Here is a 15,314-nt window from a genome sequence, read left to right as displayed (position 1 = left end):
GAAGGTCCTGCGTAGCTTTGGCAGAGAGCCTTCGAAATGTCTTGAACCAGGTGTTAGGAAACAGCTGCGTAGAGAGAGGGGCAAAAAAGCAAAGACGATCTCTGAGCATGTGAGACAGACTTTGTTAAAAATGAGCAAAATACTGATCTTTTCTTCAAGACCCCTGCTCCTCCAGATGAAGCTATTTCGCTGGCCCCATCCCACCCTCACCGATTTATCCATACAGGATAAGACACAATTCAAATCCTCCGGAGAAAACGTGTCCGGAATCCTTGAGTTTTCTTGGCTAGGACTCTGAGGGACCAATCGAGAAAGTTGAAAACTTCAAGACTCTAAAAATCCGTTTTAGAATGTGATCTATTTCATTCATTGCGCACGTAGTTTTGGCCGAATTCAAAGCTGATCTTCTAGTGGCGTCTACTAGTGCCGTAAAAATCTGCGTCAGCTGAAGACGGAAGGCCCCAGGTTCCCGAAAGGGTTGGGTTCTCCTGTCTCATACCAAAATCCTGTCCGTCCTGAAAGCTTCGACGGAGGGAAGGCAAACATAGTTTTCCCCGCTTCTTCTTTAGTACGCATCCATGAACCGAAACTCTTGAGCGCTTTCTTCATAGAAAGAGTCGGTTTCATTCTCACACACGAAGATCCTTTCGTTGCTTTCGCTGTGGAGAACAACGAGTGTGGAGAAGGAGGAGCAGTAGGGCTCAAAGACTCTCCGAACTCCTGAAGGAGAAGCTCTGTGAGCTTCTTGTACGAAGAAACTGTTGCCGATGTATTAGTTTCTTCCTCAGAGGCTTCCTGGTCTTCTTGAAGAGGAGAACGAGGATGAGGATCCTTATGAGAATCCTTAGATGATTTCCTAGCTGGGGTACAGTGCGATGAAGGAGACAAACGTCTTGAATGAGGAGAAGATTCCAAAGTAGAGAGGCGTACAGGAGAACGACGAGTCGTAAAAGAAGGACGCTTATCCGAAAATTCTTGTCTAATCTCGCATTCCTTCCTAAACGCAGACAAACTCTTAACAGCAAAAGAGGAAGGACTCCTTTCCTAGAAAGACCACGTCTATCCCTAGGGAAACTACGAGAGGGAGAGCGGCCTACTAAAAATCCTGGCGCCGATCGGTTGCGGAGAGCGGCTACTAGGCGCCGAGCGCCTAAATCTGTCACAAGGGCGCTTAGGGGAATCCTGGCGCCTACCAAGCGGCGAAACGTTGCTAAAATAGGGCGCCTATCAGGAGCAGGGTGCTTGAGAGGCTCTTGATGCCTACGAAGCGGAGAGCGGCTGCTACGCTCCGAGCGCTTAAACGGAACAGGGCGTTCGACGAGATCTTGGTCCTTACCAAGGGGAGAACGTCTGTAAGGCTCCGAGCGCCTAACAGAAGCAGGGCGCTTGAGGCGTTCTTGACTTCTAGCAAGAGGAGACCGATCAGGAGTAGGGAGTCTCGAGAACGAAGAGCGCCTACTAGGAGAACGAAGCAAACGAGGATCAAGGCGTCTTTCTCCAGGAGAACAGCTACTAAAAGAAGGAAGCTTACCAGGAGAAGGGCTCCTACTAGACTCTTGATGTCTTACAGGGGAGGAGCGAACTCCATGCAATGAGCGCCTACCAGTCACGGTTATCCGACGCCCGACGACAGTAGTTCGGAAGGAGAAGTTGCGCCTACTTTCAGAAGGGGATTCCCTAGGTTCTCTGAGAAGGCGAGGAGAAGAAAGATGAGACGGAGACGACGAAATAAGTCTTCTATGACCTGAGCGACTCTCTCTTCTTGCACGAACTCTAGAAGAAGGAGAAACAGAAGGGGCTGAGCGTCTACCCGAGGCAGGAATCCGATCTGGGGAAATCTTATAGTCCAAGGAGCGCCTATCCGACGAATGGCGTCTCGACACCTCCTCCGAGCGGGAGTGGTGTTCCTCTCGTGAAATGTTACGATGAGTAGAAGTATCCTCAAAGAAGGAGATCGCCGATTACAAGGAGAGCGCTCTTCCGACGAACGCGCCTCGATCTCTGATAGGGAGAGACAAATCCTTCCTTTCTACGCGATCTCGATGGCCAAGGAGTGTCCGCCAAGGCTGTGATCTGAGCTTGTAGGCCCGCTAGCACTCGAGAAGGAGAGTCCCCAGGATCTTCTTCTGAAGCAAGCTCAGCGCGAGGAGCGGGAGAAGGAGGGCGATCACTGGATCTCCTAGGCTTCTTTGCTTGCAAGGAAGCTACATCAGAAAAGTCTTCTGGGCTGGACGCTAACGTACTGAAGGGAGCCTCCGCAGCCCTCTTCAACGGGCGTGACGCCTCCTTAGAGCTCCAACCACGCTTCGGCGAAGGAGAAGAGGATGACGAAAAACACTGACGAAGAATATTCTTCTTCTTACGATCAAGGCAGCCTGGGAGCGAACTTCAGGATCTGCCGAGGGGACGCCTGACCGGTGGGGGTCTCTCCCTAGCCCTCCTGCGGCTTTCCGACTTTTCCTCCTCCACTGGAACTGGGAGTCTGGAAGAGGTCTAGGCCTGGAGGCACTAAGGAGCCGGTCAGACGCACCCTCCACATCACTGGGTACACTGCACTTATCATCACTGACACTCTTACCTTGATCAGTACGAAGATTCTTGTCTTCCTTGAACACAAGGAAGCTTTTGAGGCCGCCGCCTCCGAAGACGAATCTACGGCTTCGGTGCGGGGAGCAGGAGCTGAGACCTGGGAGGAAGGTTCTAAAACTACATTAATGTTAGTTTTCATTCTCATCATTCTCGACCTGCTCGAACTCCTTGAAGAAGCTTTACGTACCCTATCCCTTTCAAGTTTCCTAATAATATAAGAAGAAAGAGCCTTATATTCATCTTCGTTCAAAACCTCACACTCTGACACGGGTTACTAAACGAACATTCATTCCCCTACATTTAACACAGAAAGTGTGAGGGTCAACCGCAGCTTTCGGTAACCTCACCTTACATCCATCGGTCAAACATACTCTAAACAAAACCGGAGTTTTGGAAACAGAATCAAAATCAGACATTCTACAGGAAAATCCATCGCAAAGTCAATAACAGTCCACAATCAGCGTATGCCAAGCCAAAATAGAGCGAATACGTCACCAAAATGTCCAAATCAATTTCCAGGCAAGCAAGAAATGAAGAATATATCGGAATGAAACGACAACAGTTGTTATCGCTTCAGCGACAGAAAAAAATCTGGCTGGAGAGATAGATTGGTTCATACGCCCGCCACCCAGCGGCGAGTAAGGTAGACCACCTGACCTACCTGTCGCGTGTGCCGCGAGATTTGAAATTCTGTCGGAACGTCGGAGACTATAGCTAAGTATATATCTGCCAGGGAAGTTCATGTACAAAAATTATCATTATCATATATAAATAATGCGATATATGATAGCGCAAAAACGAAATTTCCTATATAATTGTATTCAAATCGCGCTGTGCGCAAAACGGTTAAAGGTAACAAGTTACTTTTTTTTTTTTCGTTGTAATGTACACTAAATTGCGATCATTTTGGTATATAACACATTGTAAAACGATAAAAGCAACACAGAGAAAATATTATCACAAAATAATGCATGAATTCGTAACGCGCGGACGTACAAAAATATTTTTTTTCTAAATTCACCATAAATCTAAATATTGTATAGAGACTTCGAATTTGTTTCAAGATGAAGATAAATGATGGAATATTACGATACTGTACGAGTTTTAGCTTACAATTGCAGTTTTCGACCATTTGGGACGAGTTAAATTTGACTAAATGTCAAATTTTTTTTTATTTTTTTTTTATATGCAATTATTTCGGAAATTAGAAAAGCTACAACCTTCAAATATTTTTCCTTTTATTCTACATGAAATTGTGCACATTTTCATATATAAAACTCTATGAAATGCCTAATATGAAACGGAGCAAATTTTCCGAGAATGCGAAGTACGCATTTCGGAGATTTATGGCGGAGAGGAAAGTTTTTTCTTAAATTCACTATAAATCTAAATATTGTGCTAGAGACTTCCAATTTGTTGCAAAATGAAGGTAAATGATTGAATATTACTAAAATATAAGAGTTTTAGCTTACAATTGCGTTTTTTGACCATTTTGGTAGAGTCAAAGTTGACCGAATGTGGTTTTTTTTCTATTTATCGTGATTTATATGCAAATATTTCAAAAATGAGAAAAGCTACAACCTTCAATTATTTTTTGTTGTATTCTACATGAAATTTCACACATTTTCATATATAAAACTTATGTAACGGCTAATTTAAAATGGTGCAAACATTACCACAATAGCACGTGTGATATTTTCAGAAGAGTTACCGCGCGGACGTAAGGAAAATGTTATTTTTTTCATAAATTCACCATAAATCGAAATATTGTGCTAGAGACTTCCAATTTGTTACAAAATGAAGGTAAATGATTGAATATTACTAAAATATAAGAGTTTTAGCTTACAATTGCGTTTTTCTACCATTTCAATAGAGTCAAAATTGACCGAAGGTTGAAAATTTGTCACTTATCATTTTTTATATGAAAATATTTCAAAACTGATAAAAGCTACAACCATGGGTTGTTTTTAGTTGTATTGTGCATGAAATTGCGCACATTTCCATATATAAAACTTTATGTAACGGCTAATTTTAAAATGGTGCAAACATTACCACAATCGCATGTATGATTTTTTTCGGAAGAGTTACCGCGCGGTCGTAAGGAAAAAGTTTTTTCATAAATTCACCATAAATCGAAATATTGTGCTAGAGACTTCCAATTTGTTGCAAAATTAAGGTAAATAGTTGAATATTACTAAAATATAAGCGTTGTAGCTTACAATTGCGTTTTTCTACCATTTCTGTAGAGTCAAAGTTGACCGAAGGTTGAAATTTTGGCACTTATCGTTATTTATAAGGAAATATTTCAAAACTGATAAGAGCTACAATCATGAGTATTTTTTTGTTGTATTCTAAATAAAATTGCGCACATTTCCATATATAATACTTCTTGTAACAAATAATTTAAAACGTGCAAAAAATTATGTCAGTGACGAAATAATTTTTTGAGATGTGTCACTGATACTTTTTAGTGCGATAAGAAAGAAATTCGCGCTTGCGCGCCTGCGTAACGATTGTAAACAAAACAACGCCTTGATCCGTGAACTCCCAGCATCCCCCAAGGCGCATGATTCAAAAGTTTTCGGCTGGTAGGCCCATAAAGTATTTCCCGCGAATTTAAAAAAAAAAAAAAACTTTTTTTTTTTGAGTAGAACGTATGGGGGGGTACGTCCATTCGGCACATACGGGGGACATTTTGACTCGACGTTTAATACGTCCATTCGGCGTTTAAGGGTTAATGGTTTTATGTAATCTCTCTCTCTCTCTCTCTCTCTCTGCTATTGGCTGTTTATATATTTCTAATGGTAAAATGTTTAAGATTACTTTAAAATGATTTTATTAATACCAATTTAATGGTATATTTGATGTAGGATAATACTTTAAGTAGACATTTGGTATTTGTGATTTCATACAATTGTTCCCTTGTAAAAAGAAAATGGATGTCTCAAATAGTAACAGTATGAAAGAAAACGTGCATGACTGAATACTTATGGGGGGACTGAATTATTTTCACATACGTAACTAAGTCATTCAGTACGTACATAGTATGTATTTATGTATAAACATAAAATGTAAGATTTACTTTAAAACAGTATAAAAATAAATTTCAAAGATTAATATGAACCATAATAGGATATTTTATGTATATTTGATGAAGGATGGTCTTTTTAGGGATACTTTGGTGTTTGTGTTTAGGATAGGAGTTTATGAGCATTTTTAGAGGGGGGTTCCAAACATTCACGGATTCTAACTATTCGCGGGGGGTCTGGTACACATCCCCCGCAAATACGGGGGGACCACTGTATTTTCATAGCTACAAACCTGAGGGCTTAACAATAGGATGGGATAATTTCTAGCGCCTAACTGGATCCAGTTAAATTGCAGATGAAAGCAAGGAATCTTTTGAGATCTGGCAATGCATGCATATATTGGGTGAAGAGTGGTCAAGGACCATGCATCTATGCCACCGCGTCAGTCATTCCCAACTCAGGATGTCTTAGAAGACAGAGGGGTGGCTAGAGGTGGGCAGTAAAATGTTAAGACCTCAGGTTTGTAGCTATGAAAAATACAAATTGTCTTAGAAAATTTGTCATTTGTTCATACGTGAACAAACCTTCAGTCTTAACCCTTAAACGCCGAAGGGGTATAATAAAAATCGTCTCCCGTATGCCGAGGGGGCCTCGGAATGAGCGCCGAAGCGGAAAAAATATTTTTTTCAAAAAATCACAGCGCGCTTAGTTTTCAAGATTAAGAGTTCATTTTTGGCTCCTTTTTTTGTCATTGCCTGAAGTTTAGTTGCAACCATCAGAAATGAATGCGATATATGATAGAGCGAAAACAAAATTTCATATATAATTGTATTCAAATCGAGCTGTGAGCAAAACGGTTAAAAGCTAACAAGTTAATTTTTTTCATTGTATTGTACGCCAAATTGCAATCATTTTGGTATATAACACATTGTAAAATGATCAAAGCAACACAGAGAAAATATTACCACAAAATGATGCATGAATTCGTAACGCGTGGATGTAAAAAAGTTTTTTTCAAAAATTCACCATAAATCTAAATATTGTTCTAGAGACTTCCAATTTGTTTCAAGATGAAGATAAATGATTGAATATTACTACTATACTGTAAGAGTTTTAGCTTAGAATTGCAGTTTTCGATCATTTCGGACGAGTTAAAGTTGACTAAATGTCGAAATTTTTTTATATATTTTTTTTATATGCAAATATTTCATAAACAAGAAAAGCTACAACCTTCAATTATTTTTTGTTGTATTCTGCATGAAATTGCGCACATTTTCATATATAAAACTATGAAACGCCTAATATGAAACGGAGCAAATATTCCGAGAATGCGACGTACACATTTCTGAGATTTGCGGCGGAGAATTCTCGCGCGGAGGGAAGGAAAGTTTATTTTAAAAATTCTAGATATTGTGCTAGAGACTTCGAATTTCTTTCAAAATGAAAAGATGAATGACTGAATATTACTAGACTGTAAGAGTTTCAGCTTACAATTGCGTTTTTCGACCATTTCGGTAGAGTCAAAGTTGACCGAATGTGGTTTTTTTTCTATTTATCGTGTTTATATGCAAATATTTCAAAAATGAGAAAAGCTACAACCTTCAATTATTTTTCGTTGTATTCTACATGAAATTGCACACATTTTCATATATAAAACTTTATGTAACGGCTAATTTAAAATGGTGCAAACATTACGACAATCGCACGTATGATTTTTTCGGAAGAGTTACCGTACGGATGTAAGGAAAATGTTTTTTTTTTTTTTAAATATTCACCATAAATCGAAATATTGTGCTAGAGACTTCCAATTTGTTGCAAAATTAAGGTAAATGATTGAATATTACTAGAATATAAGAGTTTTAGCTTACAATTGCGTTTTTCGACCATTTCGGTAGAGTCAAAGTTGACCGAAGGTTGAAATTTTTGCACTTATAATTATTTATATGAAAATATTTCAAAACTGATACAAGCTACAACCATGGGTTGTTTTTAGTTGTATTGTGCATGAAATTGCGCACATTTTCATATATAAAACTTTATGTAACAGCTAATTTAAAATGGTGCAAACATTATGACAATTGCACGTATGATTTTTTCGGAAGAGTTACTGCGCAGACGTAAGGAAAAAGTTTTTTTCATAAATTCACCGTAAATCGAAATATTGTGCTAGACTTCCAATTTGTTTTTGTTTTGCAAATGAAGGGTAAATGATTGAATATTACTATATAAGAGTTTTAGCTTACAATTGCGTTTTTCGACCATTTCGGTAGAGTCAAAGTTGACTGAAGGTTGAAATTTTGGCACTTATCGTTATCTATATGAAAATATTTCAAAACTGATAAAAGCTACAATCATGAGTATTTTTTTGTAGTATTCTAAATAAAATTGCGCACATTTTCATATATAATACTCCATGTAACGGCTAATTTAAAATGGTGCAAAAATCATGTCAAAGTGACAAAATAATTTCTGAGATGTGTCACTGATACTTTTTAGTGCGATGAGATGGAGAGGCTGCTTCTTGTATGGATAAAAGACAAACAAATTGCTGGCGATACGATTACCGAGACAGCAATCTCTCACAAGGTCAGCCCTATTTTCGGCGATTTGATTCCCCAAGCCAAAGACGATGGAGAAGAAAGGACATCGACGCCAACCCCAGACTTCAAGGTTTCTCATGGGTGGTTTGAAAAATTCTGTAAACGGACTGGCATCTATTCGGTGGTGCAGCATGGAGAGGCGGCCAGCTCGGGCACGAAACGGCTGAAGCCTTTATTAAGACGTTCAACGAGATGATCAAGGAAGGCTACAGTTCTCAGAAAGTCTTCAACTCTGATGAGACTGGCCTTTTTTGGAAAAAAAATGCCTCGTCGGACATACATCACGCAGGAAGAGAAGAAGCTACCCGGGCATAAGCCTATTAAAGACAGGCTTGAGCTCACACTTTGTTCCAACAGCAGTGGGGATTGCAAGGTGAAGCCCCTACTTGTCTATTATTCGGAGACTCCTCGAGCCTTCAAGGAGAAGAAGCTTCCAGTGATGAGTGATGTGGATGGCTAATGCCAAAGCCTGGGTAACGAGACTTTTGTTCACCGAGTGGATAAATCTGTTTCGGCCCGACATTGAAGAAATTCTTGGAAGAGAAACGCCTCTCTCTGAAATGTCTGCTGTTGTTGGACAATGCCCCTGCTCACCCTACTGGCCTCAAGGAAGATATCCTAGCGGAGTATTCTTTCATCAAGGTTCTTTATCTTCCGCCTAACACCACTCCTCTCCTCCAGCCCATGGACCAGCAAGTGATATCGAACTTCAAGAAGCTGTATACTAAGCATCTTTTCATGAGATGTTTCGACATCACCGATACCACAAACCTCACCTTGCGGGAATTTTGGAAGGAGCATTTCGATGTTGTGATATGCATCCGACTCATCGATCAAGCTTGGCAGGAGGTTCAGAGGCGAACCTTGAATTCTTTGTGGAGGAAACTCTGGCCTGGTGCCGTATCCGCCCAAAACTTTGAGGGATTCGACGTGGGCGAAGCTGGTGCAGATTCAGAAATAGTTGACGATCCTGAAACTGTTTCGCAACCAGATCTTGAAGAGATCGTTGCACTCGGCAAGTCCTTAATTTCTGCCGTTGTCATAGGGTCATCCTCCTCCTCCTCCTGGTAGAGAACTCTTCTTGAACGACGTTATGTTGCATGGCCTCCAACTCCTTCAGGTCATCCATCGTAAGCTCCTCTTGGTGCTCCTCGAGAAGGTCATTGATGTCGTCCTCGTCGACGACCAGTCCCTTAGACTTGCCGAGTGCAACGATCTCGTCAAGATCTGGTTGCGAAACAGTTTCAGGCTCGTCAACTGTTTCTGAATCTGCACCAGCTTCGCCCACGTCGAATTCCTCGAAGTCTTGGGCGGATACGGCACCAGGCCAGAGTTTCCTCCACAAAGAATTCAAGGTTCGCCTCTGAACCTTCTGCCAAGCTTGATCGATGAGTCGGATGCATATCACGATGTCGAAATGCTCCTTCTAAAATTCACGCAAGGTGAGGTTTGTGGAATCGGTGATGTAGAAACATCTCTTGAAAAGATGTTTCGTATACAGCTTCTTGAAGTTCGATATCACTTGTTGGTCCATGGGCTGGAGGAGAGGGGTGGTGTTAGGCGGAAGATAAAGAACCTTGATGAAAGAATACTCCGCTAGGATATCTTCCTCGAGGCCAGGAGGGTGAGCAGGGGCATTGTCCAACAACAGCAGACATTTTAGAGGGAGCTCTTCCAAGAATTTCTTCAATGTCAGGCCGAAACAGATTTATCGAATCAGTGGACAAAAGTCTCGATACCCAGGCTTTGGCATTAGCACTTCACATCGCTGGAAGCGTCTCCTTTAACACTTTGTGGGCCTTGAAGGCTTGAGGAGTCTCCGAATAATAGACAAGTAGAGCTTCACCTTGCAATCCCCACTGCCGTTGGAACATAGTGCGAGTGTAAGCCTGTCTTTCATAGGCTTATGCCCAGGTAGCTTCTTCTGTTCCTGCGTGATGTGCGTACGGCGAGGCATTTTTTTTCCAAAAAAGGCCAGTCTCATCAGAGTTGAAGATTTGCTGAGAACTGTAGCCTTCCTTGATCATCATCTCGTCGAACGTCTTAATAAAGGCTTCGGCCGCTTTCGTGTCCGAGCTGGCTGCCTCTCCATGCCGCACCACCGAATAGATGCCAGTCCATTTACGGAATTTTTCAAACCAACCATGAGAAAGCCTTGAAGTCTGGGGTTGGCGTCGATGTCCCTTCTTCTCCATCGTCTTCGGCTTGGGCAATCAAATCGCCGAAAATAGGGCTGACCTTGTGGGAGATTGCTGTCTCGGTAATCGTATCGCCAGCAATTTCTTTGTCTTTTATCCATACAAGAAGTAGCCTCTCCATCTCATTGTGCAAGTGGCTCCTCTTGTTGGACAAAATAGTGACGCCCTTGGAAGGTGTAGCTGCTTTGATGGCTTCCTTCTGCTTAAGGATGGTGCCTATCGTCGACGGATTTCAGCCGTATTCTTTAGCGATCACACTCAACTGCATGCCAGCTTCATATTTCTTGATAATCTCCATTTTTGTCTCCATAGAAAGCATCCTCTTCTTTCTGTGAACTTCAGCAACTTTCTTGGGACCCCTGACTATACTGTACGTAATAAAGTTATGTAGTACACTAATTAAGTTCTCACATAACACAATAAAGTAGTACGACGAAATCACTAACATGAATTTACGTTAAAAAATAAAATCGTATATGTGAACGAAAGAATTCCGTGTGCGTACAATAACGCTGGTGCGAGCACGATGGGAGAGATGCTGACCAATAGGAGAGCAGGATCTTATAGCAGTGACTAGCATCAGGAACCAATGGGAGAGTGGGAGGATGGTGGTGAGTCTACTCAGTTGGCGGCGCAAGTTTTAAAATTGTTCTCGGCGGTTCGGGCGAATCTCGGGACTTTACAGCAACAACCTTTCATAACCTGAATTATTTTCGTATGTAGAGGCAAAAAATTCTTCGTATTTGCTTTCTTAACTTGAATTTTTCGTAAGCTGGGACTTTCATATGTCGAGGTACCACTGTATCCAAATAATAAATGTAATTACGAACATTTATATTATCTAGCTTCTCACGGGCTTGAGTCCCTCTCCGGAAGTTATTTCTTCAGGAGCTGGACTGGTGGGTAGGCCCCCCAGCCGGTTTATGATGTCTTGTACCTCCATCCAAGTATAAGTTTATTTTATATTAACCCTTTAATGCCAATTGGACGTATTTTATGTCGAGATAAATTGTCTGTTGGGTGCCAATTGGACGTATTTTACGTCGACATAGAAAAGTTTTTTTAAAAATTGGCGGAAAAATACTTATAGGCCTACCAGCCGAAAACTTTTGAATCACGCGCCTTGGGGGATGCTGGGAGCTCACAGATCAAGGCATTGTTTTGTTTACAATAATTACGCAGGCGCGCAAGCGCGAATTTCTTTCTTGTCGCACTAAAAAGTATCAGTGACACATCTCAGAAGTTATTTCGTCACTTTGACATAATTTTTGCACCATTTTAAATTAGCCGTTACATGGAGTATTATATATGAAAATGTGCGCAATTTCATGAAGAACACAACAAAAAATACTCATGACTGTAGCTTTTATCAGTTTTGAAAAACCCTTATATTTTAGTAATATTCAATCATTTACCTTCATTTTGCAACAAATTGGAAGTCTCTAGCACAATATTTCGATTTATGGTGAATTTATGAAAAAAACTTTTTCCTTACATTCGTGCGGTAACTCTTCCGAAAAAATCATACATGCGATTGTCGTAATGTTTGCACCATTTTAAATCAGCCGTTACATAAAGTTTTATATGTGGAAATATGTGTAATTTCATGCACAATACAACTAAAAACAACCCATGGTTGTAGCTTTTATCAGTTTTGAAATATTTTCATATAAATAATGATAAGTGCAAAAATTTCAACCTTCGGTCAACTTTGACTCTACCGAAATGGTTGAAAAATGCAACTGAAAGCTAAAACTCTTATATTCTAGTAATATTCAACCATTTACCTTTATTTTGCAACAAATTGGAAGTCTATAGCACAATATTTCGATTTATGGTGAATTTATGAAAAAAAAAAATTTCCTTACGTCCGTGCGGTAACTCTTATCATACGTGCGATTGTCGTAATGTTTGCACCATTTTAAATTAGCCGTTACATAAAGTTTTATATATGAAAATGTGTGCAATTTCATGTAGAATACAACAATAAATAATTGAAGGTTGTAGCTTTTCTCATTTTTGAAATATTTGCATATAAATCACGATAAATAGAGAAAAAAACCACATTCGGTCAACTTTGACTCTACCGAAATGGTCGAAAAACGCAATTCTAAGCTAAAACTCTTACAGTCTAGTAGATATTCAGTCATTTATCTTCATTTTGCAACAAATTCGAAGTCTCTAGCACAATATTTAGATTTATGGTGAATTTAAAAAAAAAACTTTCCTTCCCGGATTCTCCGCCGCAAATCTCCGAAATGCGTACATCGCTTTCTCGGAATATTTGCTCCATTTCATATTAGGCGTTTCATAGAGTTTTATATATGAAAATGGGCACAATTTTTTGTAGAATACAACAAAAAATAATTGAAGGTTGTAGCTTTTCTCATTTTTGAAATATATGCATATGAAAAAAAAAAAAAAAATTCGACATTCGGTCAACTTTAACTCGTCTGAAATGGTTGAAAACTGAGCAATTTAATCTAAAACTCTTACAGTATAGTAATATTCAATCATTTATCTTCATCTTGAAACAAATTGGAAGTCTCTAGAACAATATTTAGATTTATGGTGAATTTTTGAAAAAAACATTTTTTTACATCCGCTCGTTACGAATTCATGCATCATTTTGTGATAATATTTTCTCTGTGTTACTTTGATCGTTTTACAATGTGTTATATACCAAAATGATTGCAATTTAGCGTAAAATACAACGAAAAAAATTAACTTGTTAGCTTTAACCGTTTTGCTCACAGCGCGATTTGAATACAATTATATATGTTTTGTTTTCGCGCTATCATATATCGCATTATTTATATGTGATAATGATATTTTTTTTCTTTTCTGATGGTTGCATACTAAACTTCAGACAATAACAAAAAAAAGAAAAAAAGGAGCCAAAATTGAACTCTTAATCTTGAAAACTAAGCGCGCTGTGATTTTTTGAAAGAAATATTTTTTCCGCTTCGGCACTCACTCCGAGACCGCCTCGGCATACGGGAGACGATTTTTATTATACCCCTTCGGCGTTTAAGGGTCAAGTTAATTAAGTTCACACACAACACGATAAAGTATACGTACAAGTAGAAAGTGAAATCACTAACACGAATTTACGTTAAATAACGAAATACATATATGTGTACGAACGAATTCTGCAAGCGTATGATAACGTTGGTGCGACGAAGTGGCCGAACGACGCCTTTACGTAGAGGCATGATGGGATAGATGCTGACCAATAGGAGAGCAGAATGTTACGGCGGTGACTAGCATCAAAAACCAATGGTAGAGTGGGAGGATGGTGGCGAGTCTACAGAGTTAGAGGCGTGCAAGTTTTAAAATTGTTCTTGGCGGTCTAGGCGAATCTCGGACTTTACAGTACACCCTTTCGTAACCTGAATTATTTTCGTATGCAGAAGGAAAAAAATCTTCATCTTTGCTTTCGTAACTTGGATTTTTCGTAAGTAGGGACTTTCGTATTTCGAGGTTCCACTGTACATTCTAGGTTTTCTAAAACCACAAAACAAAAAGTTACCTTGCCCTCAAGTTTAACCATTGGCAAAGATGCTATAAGTTTCTAAAAATCACAACACAAAAGGTTAAATTTGCCTCTTCCAGGCTTAACCTTCACAAATACATTCTAGGTTTTCCAAAATCACAAAACAAAAAGTTAACTTTGCCTTCAAGCTTAACTATTGGCAAAGATGGCTAGGTTTTTTAAAACCACAAAACAAAAGGTTGACTTTTGCCTCTTCCAGGCTTAACCTTTGACAACAACATCTATGTTTCATAAAACCACAAAACCAAAGGTTAACTTTGCCTCTTCCAGCATTTACCTTTGACAAAGATGTTCGAAGTTTCTAAGAGGATGACAAAAATGTTCTAGGTTTAACCTTTAAATTTAAATGGCCCAACAGCATAGAGAAGTTTCCTCTTCTTCCCCACTAAGGGGTTACATTGGAATTCTTACAGGGCACTGTAAAGCATGGACTTGACATCACCTCAGCTCTAAGGCTGAAAGCTAAAATAGCATTTCCTTTACACCAGCTTAAAGAAAGGTGCTGACAATAAATTTACTTATTAACTGCTGCAAGCACTAAATAAAAGGTTTAACAGTAAATTCTGATAAAAGTTTAGACCCACATCTAAACTCCAGAGAGAGACTGATATAGAGATGAAGGGGCTTCAATCTCAACACCTTACAGTGTTGGTACTCAGCAAGATCTAAGAGTACTTGATGCAATACAGAGGAAAGTATGTATGGAACAATAACTTTAGAAGTAGACAGTGAAAAGTCTTATTATCTCTAAACAGAAAACATTGACATCTACAATGTTCCAGGTGCTGAAAATTCCTCTAGAAAGGCACCCTCAGTAATACATAGACCACTGCTCCTGACCCCAGGCCATAGCAGTTTTAAATTAAGGACAGATCCTATGATAACTTGAAAATATTATTGGGAGGGGACATTCTAACATCGCCAAGCAGTTAAGGAGATGCCTAAGTTAATGGAAGTGTATGGAATTGTGTAGTAGAGTTGATTTCCTCTTAACAGAAGAATGAGACATCTACAGAGAGCATTGGAAATTCTGAAAATCATTTGCCCTGAGGCTATAAGGGCTCTACTGGAGACACTAAACAATTCTTGAACTTGAAATTGCTCAATAGTATTCAGAGTAGATATGAGGGTCAGGCCTATGAGTCTGAATTAGGCTAAATTTAAGGAAACATCCACTGCTCAAGCCTGAGGGCCAACAAAATAGTAGTAATCATTCGGATGTCCCTATTCATCTACAATTCTACATGCTAGCAAGTCTAAATGAGTGCTCCTTAAATCCCACACCAAGTGCCAAACTTACAGATGTAAAGACCCTTGTAGGCAGTTTGTTCTTTCTGAATCC

General features: G+C 39.6%; 2 protein-coding genes across 2 annotated transcripts in view; both read right to left on the bottom strand.

Moving 5' to 3' along the window:
* The window catches only part of LOC135217278 (small ribosomal subunit protein eS27), a 205,202-nt gene that overhangs the window by 53,563 nt on the left and 136,325 nt on the right, over positions 1-15,314 (bottom strand). The gene's annotated exons all lie outside the window — the stretch shown is intronic.
* Positions 1-15,314, bottom strand: part of LOC135217221 (uncharacterized) — a 75,298-nt gene that overhangs the window by 25,409 nt on the left and 34,575 nt on the right. The window lies entirely within an intron of this gene.

Source organism: Macrobrachium nipponense, chromosome 7 (genome assembly GCF_015104395.2).
Source record: "Macrobrachium nipponense isolate FS-2020 chromosome 7, ASM1510439v2, whole genome shotgun sequence".
Lineage (NCBI taxonomy): Eukaryota > Metazoa > Arthropoda > Malacostraca > Decapoda > Palaemonidae > Macrobrachium > Macrobrachium nipponense.
The sequence above is the reverse complement of the archived record's forward strand: the minus strand, read 5'-3'. Positions and strand labels throughout refer to the sequence as shown.